The following is an 8,592-nucleotide window of genomic DNA, read 5'->3' on the forward strand; positions in this document are numbered from 1 at the left end:
GGAAACATCTACTTTGGCTGTATTCAAAGGTCACAGAATCGACACATCTGATTTTTTCTTCTTCTTTTTTTTAATCAACGCATGCAACATGAATTCCCTCTTACCATATAAATGAGATAATGAAATCCTTGGGCAGCATAAAATGCAGTGTGGTTCCTCACAAGGTGCATAGCTACGACTCAGGGATCCCAGGAGCCATTAGGGAACTCCCAATCCAATACACATGCATAAAAGAAATTTAAAATGAATGCAAAATTGATAGATAAGTATCCTCATTTCCTTTCTCTGCTGGGCTCACATTTACCTCATCAAAAATATCCCTTACTAAGCAAACAGTGCCATCTTTAAAAGCTACTTTCCCAAACTTCAAATGCCTTATTTTACTCATCACCACTCTCTCAAGCAGATTTTATTGTTTTTGTTTACCATTCCAGCACTGCCCTAGAGCATCTGACCACAGTTTCTCATAAATCTGACCATGCAGACATAGATACTGCAGGTGATTTTATCACTGCCATGAGTACACCAGATCAAGTGACAGCACAGAAAGTGGAGTTCATGAATATTGATAGAGGCTTCATGAATATTCAGAGGACAGCCTGATGAATATTTAAACCACGATCGAGTGAGTGGCTGAACTAGAGAGAGTCACAGACATGAACAGATAAATAGACCATCTTCCTCGTCTGCTTCGTACCGTCAGCAACAGCACCACTCCCTTTTTCAAAACTTAATTAATTCAATTTAGGAATACATAATTGTCATAATTATTTTTCATGGGATGAAGGGTAAATTAATATTTTTAATGCACAAATCATAATTTGTGCATTAAATTAGATGTGATAGAGAGGGCCTTTCTTTCAGTTACTGACCACTACGGTAGTTGAGGACCAATTCCTATATGAGAACTAAAGTAAACATGGTGGTAAGAGAAATACAAAAAAATCTCCATTATTATTGTTGAAGAGGTGCAGCAAAAAGGGGCATCTGGGGTCGACAAGCTTCCATAACAGTAATTTCACACCACTGACATGCTAGCTGATTATTTGGGAAGGGTGCAAAAAAAAAAAAAAAAAGTTTGCTAAGTCTGCAGGACTTTAACCGGAACCACTTAGCTTAGATGAAATAATGCATGAGATTTTTTTTTTTTTTTGGAAAAAAAGGCCAGGTGTGTTTGGAGTGAAAAAAAGAATGTTAAGTAAGATGGATAATTGTGAACTCTATGAAACAGCAGGACAGTTCAACTGGAAAAGAAAGAAAGGCGGACTGTGCTAGTACACTGAAAACGGGTTGTTTGGTTTTACAAGAGTTAGTTTTTAGGGAGTTTAATCTCTCTGACATTTTGCCTCATAAGCACAGAAACCACAGATTTCATTTTGGCCTCTGCAAGGATCACTTTGGCCTCTGCAAGTTCTAAAGAATTTTTTTTTTTTTCTGTTTGTTTGTTTTGCTATGCAACAACCTTATGAAATGTCAGAAAAAGAGAAGGGGCTTTCCTAAAGGTAATGGGGATTGCACAGGGTATAGAGGAAGCAAAAAGTGAATCACTGGTTATCTTATAGAAAAAGAGGTTGTTGAATGAATCTGCATGTTGGTCCAGTTGTTAACACTGAATTTGAATCCCAGGCTGGAGGTGAATGATTTCCCACTCCATGCAGCGGTTTTCTCCAGGACCACCAGTTTTCTTCACAGTCCAAACCAATTAATGTCAGGTTAATTGGTCTGTCTAAACTACCCTGAGCTGGAGTGTGAATGGTGTTTTTTTGCTGTTCTGTGATTGCCTGGCAACCTGCCCATGGTGCACCACGTTTTTCACCCATCAGCTCTACTTTGACCTCACAGGGTAAGTGGGTGTGTGAGATCTGTGGATACTTTTTGTCAAATTAATGGTTAGTTTTCACATTTCTTTCTAAGATTATGCTTCTGCATAAAACATGAATTTATTAGCAGACTTTTAACACATCTTCAGATGACAATAACCGTAGGTGGTGCCTTCATTTACAGTTGACTGCATTCACTGCTGTTCCGAGTCGTAGCCTTAAACCTTAAATAAAGTGAATCTTTGTTAGGATTGTGGTAGAGCTTTTAGCTGGCAAGTCTTTAGAAAGTCCGTTGATCGATGTCTGTGCAGACGCTGCTATCGAAACACCATTTTTCTACCTTCCTATTTTTTTATTTTTCTATTGCGAAGAAAACTGGAACTGTTTCTATTTTCTATAGACTATTTAAAAATGTTTTTGCGAGGTGAGAGGGCTCCATCATGTCAGAGCTTTTTAGATTTTCTACACTTATCTTCCTCTCCACATGTCTGTATTACCTTATAGGGAGGGAATGTGGATATAACTGATTAATCTCTTAAATCCTTCTCCTTTTTTGTTAACTTAAACTGACACCCAGAGGGGAGGCAGTGGATAGAAAACCATGGGTCTATTCTCAAAGGGCTGCATGGTGTTCTGCAACCATTTGATGTGTCCCCTGGTCCAACACACTTGAATTAAAAAGTTAAATGTTCCCTTTTGTGCACTAAGGGCCGGATTTATCAAAGGTTTGCGTGTATTAAAACGTGAGCTATTTCACTGCGCACGCTAAAAAATGTACAAACTGATCTATCAACAGCGTGCTAAAAGCATTTGGTCTTTAAAACGTGGTAAATAGCACCTCTGATCCATTTAGTACTTTTTCTGCAATGAATATGCAATATGGGGCGTTTACACGCAAAAGTGCGTCTTGTGGGAGGAGAACATGTAAATATATTAATTTAGCACTCGCAAATTGATTTATTAAACCTGAAAGCAATTTTGCTAACGGTATCTGACTCTATATTTAACACGTTCCAAAAGAAGGTGCAAATGGTCTGTATGCGTAATTGCGCACACATGGCAGCGGTTATAGTCGCAAGAAGGAGACATGGAAATGAAGCAAGGAGACGCAGAGAACGCATTTTTTCACTCCGTGTGAATATTTTTGGAATGAACGAGGAAACGATCATCAAAACATATAGTTTATCCAGCATTGCCATTTTGGAGCTGTTGGGGGAACTCCGAATGGATTTGGAGCCAGCCACAAGGAGGACCCACGCAATACCAGATATCACAAAACTCCTTGCAACATTGCACTTTTTTGCATCTGGGTCATTCCAGCGTACGGTTGCAGCGTGAGCTGGGATCTCCCAATCTCGTTTTTTCAGAAGTGCTGTCCGACGGGGTCGGGGTTCTCCCCCTGCGCCTGTGGAGCAACGTACCAAATGCTGCGGGGATCTCATCCACAGTCACAGGCCAATACATAACACCTGTTTTTTTTTTTTGTTTTTTTTTTTTTTTTTTTACTGCAGCACATACCACCTTAGGGAATAAAGGTTGGCAATTTATAAATATATATTTACTTATTTATTTTTTTTTTTTGTTGGGGGTCACTGTAAGATTTAAATTTCTTAATGCACTAGTTTGTACAGACTACAAACTACTTTGCCGCAAACCACAAAACGCGCAAAACCATCATTTAAATAGGGCGTCTCCAACAGTTTTGCACCTTCCACCAGTTACGCAATCACTCTTGTTAAATCACCCGCAAACCATGGTTCAGCCCCTCGCGCAAAATTCCAGTTTGCGAGCGCAAATTACTGCACGCAAAATTGGATCTTGATAAATCCGGCCCTAATTCTGCAGCAAATGATACAATTATCTATAAGTTGCATCAAATTGTCCCTCTTGGACCAGACTTTGATATGTCTGCTCTGCAGAAAAGGTTGTTAGAAAGAGAAATGCAGAGTCCTCCTCATCTTTTTGCATCAATTATAAAAATGTTTGTTCATATGGACCCTTGATGAAGCCACAAGTTCTTTTAAAGACAACTGAAGAAAGTTGCTTTATTTCCTTTCATACCTCTCTTACCATCTTCCTTCTTGTTTTCTTGTTTCTTGTTCGCTTCAGATCCTGAAAAACAAAAATAGTAGTTTTAACGCTCCCTTATCTAATAACTTATAGTGGCAGCTATCTAAATGACTATTTGTTTTACTTGCAATAAACTGCATACAAATTTTAAAAATATCCTCTGATAAGATTCATTCTTAAAATAGCATTTATTCTACAGCGAGAACCTTTTCTGCATCACAACAGGGTTCATATTAGCAACAACTGTTTTCATTGGTAGGATGAAGGAGTATGTCACTGACGTCCTGCTTCATAAACACACGTCTGATTGATGGTTTAAATCTGAACATGCATGAGTTGTTAATCTTTTTTTATTGCGGGTTGAGGTGTCTCAATAAGAATGAGAGTCAGTCTCATTTAAGGAGGGCCGTACGTAGTCCTGAGCCTTACCTTTGTGGGAAGTAAAAATGAAACAAAAACCAAATCTACTGCAACACCCTGAGGGCAAGCGGGTGATGAATATAGTCGCAGTGCGTCAACAGTCAAAATTACAAAACTATGAGCACAGAGAGGGATAATATGGGTTCAAACGTGGGCTGGGCTGAAAGTGCGCACTCAGATTGTGCTGGTGGAAAGCTAAAAATTGTTAGGAGCGATGTGAGGGGAGCGTCAACAGGAGGACTGGTTTTATTTTCTGATCAATGGCAGTGACTCATTGTGTGCATCTGCTTTGGCTACTTGAGAATGATCCAAGAGGGCCGCTGCCCTGAGGACGGGACTAAAACTTGGGCAAACAGGGCCACCTACATGCATGTATCTATACTTTCTGGGAGAGTATATATGACACTATGTGAGGGTGAAGGAAGTACACCTGTTAAGTGATAGACCTCAGCAGCAGCAGCAGCACAATGGCTGTGTGGGTTTGTGGTCTATAACGGATGTTTGACAGGCTGCTGAGCTCTGGCACTCACACACATTTCTTCCTCCACACGTTCTCCCTCCTCTGCCTGTCTTCTCATCTCTTTAGGCGGTGGGCGAAAACTCCCTCCTTCCTTCTTTCCTTCTCTCTCCCATCCTCAACACTGTCTTCCCAGTTTCACTCTTCTCCCTTCCTGCTCCTCCAAATCCATCTATGCGTGTTGTTTTGGCTGATTATGAGTTTGACAGGTCTTCAGAGAGAAGCGCAGGAGGGAGGGGAATCAAACAATCTCTTCAATTAGACAGCCCACACAAGCGCACGTCTGAACTCTACACCGTCTTCATCAGCTGTCGCAGTTTTCATCTTTTCGCTCTCAGACACCTTTGTTCCAGAGCTGAAAACACACTGTTCACAACAAAGGAGGGAGAAAACCATTTAGCTTTGAAGAACAGGAAGCCACGGCAAGCTTTTAAGGTTTATTTGCATTGAGGAGAGGGACTGTCCCTGCTTTTTCTGCAGTAATTGACCATTTTACCTGAAATTTGTCAAATAGGCCCAGCAAGTACTGATGCAAGAGCATTCTCCATTCATCTATCCATTAATTTCAGCTTAAATATCGCATCTAAATTGGCAAAGATGTGTTAAACATCAGGAGGAGGGAAAGCTGTTCTGCATCATTCACACGTACCTGTTTGCAGAGGGAAAAAAATCCAAAGTAGCAGGGATTAATGTAATGCTGTACCAAACTATTCATACCTTTTCCAATTCTTCACGCTCTTTCAGGCTCAACCAAAAACATGTTGCAAATTGGTTGAGCATTTATGTGATATATAAACCCAAAGTAGTGCATAGTGAGCTTTGCAAAAGCATCTTGAGCTGCAGTAACAGTTTCAAGTGTGTTGGATGTATCTGTTTACCAGCTTTGATCATCTAGAGACATAAATTGTTCCCCATTACACTTAGCTCCAAAATAGGCTTTGATAACTGCAAAATAACTCGAATGTAGTTATTTTTGTAAGGGGAGCATCTGTCAGTATTAGCTCTTAAACCTTGCCCAAGTTTCTCTAAAACATTTAGGTCTGGACTTTGACTAGGACATTCTAACACATGAATATAATTTGATCTACACTAGGGTTCTCAGACTGTGATATAAGGCAGGCTGTCCATCCAGCCGTACCTGTGGCTGATCAGTCTGGAAAGGAGCTGGTAGAGCCCGACTCAAAGGTGGGACTAACAGAGTCAGTTAGAGCCATTTAGATAAATACAGATGTGATGCGAAAATGTCTTTTTGAGGATTTAAAGATATATCCTCCACATTTGGGACACAGTGAAGGACTTTTGGCTGACTGTTATGGTTACAGAAAATCCCTGTTGCATTATGGGTAATTTTTGTCTCCTGTTTTGCAAATAAGGCTCTGGGGATAGTTGTCCCAGAGCTAGATGATAACCCAACAGATTTGTCTTTACAAGCAGACCATTATGAACGTTGCCATGAGGTTCTGCTCGTTATTGTGTATGACACTTTATTGAAAATTATTTAGGGGTAAAATCATATACAACGGACATGGAAAGGGAAATGTTGTGAGAAAGAAAGAACGTATAAGAAAAAAGGAGAGCTAGAAAGAGAGAGACAGGAAAGCATGGATGAAAAGAGAGAAAATAACTCCTAGAATTCTGCATCAACACCTGTATGAAATAAAATGTGGATCATAACAACAGCAAGAAGACAACAGACAAATAATCATAAAAAGTAGCTTCAAGAGCAGCAGGTATCCCTTAGATATCCATGTGTGCTGAAGACAAACTTATGGTGATTACACAATATTATTCAGGGTGGCATATATAACTAGTTGCAGCTTAGTATTTAGTATTAGTGTGTATATGTGAACAACTGGAGCCAAACTCTTGTGGTATCTATGCATAGGCATGTTAGTGTATAAAGGATTCACAAAGCTTCTTCAGAAGGAAAGTATACCTAATAGCAGGTGTGGGTGGCCCCACACTCGCCCTACAGGGCTCTGGATAGAAAAAGAACCGACGCCAGCCCCAAATATTCAGAGGCACCCCAGATCAATGGGACACAAGAAGGGGCAGGCATAGGGATGATAGCACCCACCAGAGAAGGGCAGCAGAGAGTACCTGGATTCTGAACCGCGAGGGGCCAAAGGGCCTAGTACAGCAGCATACACAGGCACCTTTAACTAGTGGAGAACATAAGAACAGGGGAGAAGGCAGACCCTGCTCATACTTGGGCCTAGGATCAGTTGGCGGGGCGGGAGAGGCAAACACCCAATTTATGTTGAAGTCTTATGCCTACAGATGTTATGTTTTGGGCTAAACCAACATCAAAGGGTAATATATATCACTCAGATTAGGTTTAGACAAGAAGCCCACTGATGTTAGGGTTAGGGCTAAACTAACGTGGCAGGGCAATATAATCTATTTACCTTTTATAAATGGTTTAGATGCAGTATATAAATGATTATCAACCCTCAATAAATATCTTTTCATCATTAATAAATCATCTCTTTATTACCTATAAATGATGGTTATTGTAAAGTGTTACCATAGTTTCTGTATTGTTGGATAGGTTTCATTTGTTTCTTCCTTGTGTTTTCTTTTCATTTGATAATTTCTCCCTCAGCCTGAGGCGTCAGATAATTAGCAGATTCCGTTCACCTGTCTCTCTTTATTTTTCCTGTTTTTTGCACCTGTTTTCTCCATTATTTATGCCTTCAGCTATCTGTCAGTATTCATTAAGTCCTCAGCCTTGCTTATATAGCGCTTTTTCAAATCAGGAGACTCGACCAAAGCGCTTTACTCTACATTCAGTCATTCACCCGTTCACACTCAAACACTGTTTGTGGCAAACTACACAGCTGGCCTGGATCTCACTGACAGAAGTGAGGCTGCTGTTCATTGGCACCACCAGGCCCACCATCAGTAGGCAACACGGATGAAGTGTCTTGCCCAAGGACACACATAATGACATTGAAATTGAGCTGGGGCTTGAACCAACAACCCTTTGGTTGAAAGGCAAAGAGTTTAACTTCAAAATTAGAACATATAGGATATGTCCAACAAAAAAAAACAAACATTTGTATCTCTGAGTATTGCTCTGTATTTACATCCTCCTCTCTTAACATCTCTGACGAACTTAACTTGCTAAAAGCAAGCGTCAGGACAGCATGATGCTGCCAGAACCATGCCATTATGGAGAGGTGTATTAAGGGGGTTGCACATTACTTTCTTTCTTCTCAGCACTATAAGGAGAATTTGTGAAGGCCACAGTTTATAGGTTTTACTAACAGATTCTTCCACCTGAGCTGTGGATCTCTGCAGCCCCTCCAGACCTCTAATTGGCCTTTTAGCTGTTACTCTGATGACGTTTAGGTAGATGCAGATGCCTTGGTTTGCAGTTCTGCCTTTAATCTTCAACCTTCAAATGAAATACAAATCAGAGTTCTCTTAGATTTTTACAAACACAGTTTCAAACTCTGCTCCACTTTATCCCAGACAGTCTGTTGTTTTCCTTTCATGATAATGAAAAAGTAGTTGGTTGCACAGGATTTTATTGAGAGGAATCCATGCATGCAACACTTTTAATATATATATTCAACTGTTTCATATATATATATATATATATATATATATATATACATACATACAGTGGGGGAAATAAGTATTTGAACCCTTGCTGATTTTGCAGGTTTGCCCACTTACAAAGAATGCAACAATCTACAATTTTAATCATATGTACATTCTAACAGTGAGAGACAGAATCCCAAAGAAAATTCCAGAAAA

The sequence above is a fragment of the Cyprinodon tularosa genome, unplaced genomic scaffold, assembly GCF_016077235.1.
Source record: "Cyprinodon tularosa strain WSP-4 unplaced genomic scaffold, ASM1607723v1 ctg26, whole genome shotgun sequence".
Taxonomy (NCBI): Eukaryota; Metazoa; Chordata; class Actinopteri; order Cyprinodontiformes; family Cyprinodontidae; genus Cyprinodon; species Cyprinodon tularosa.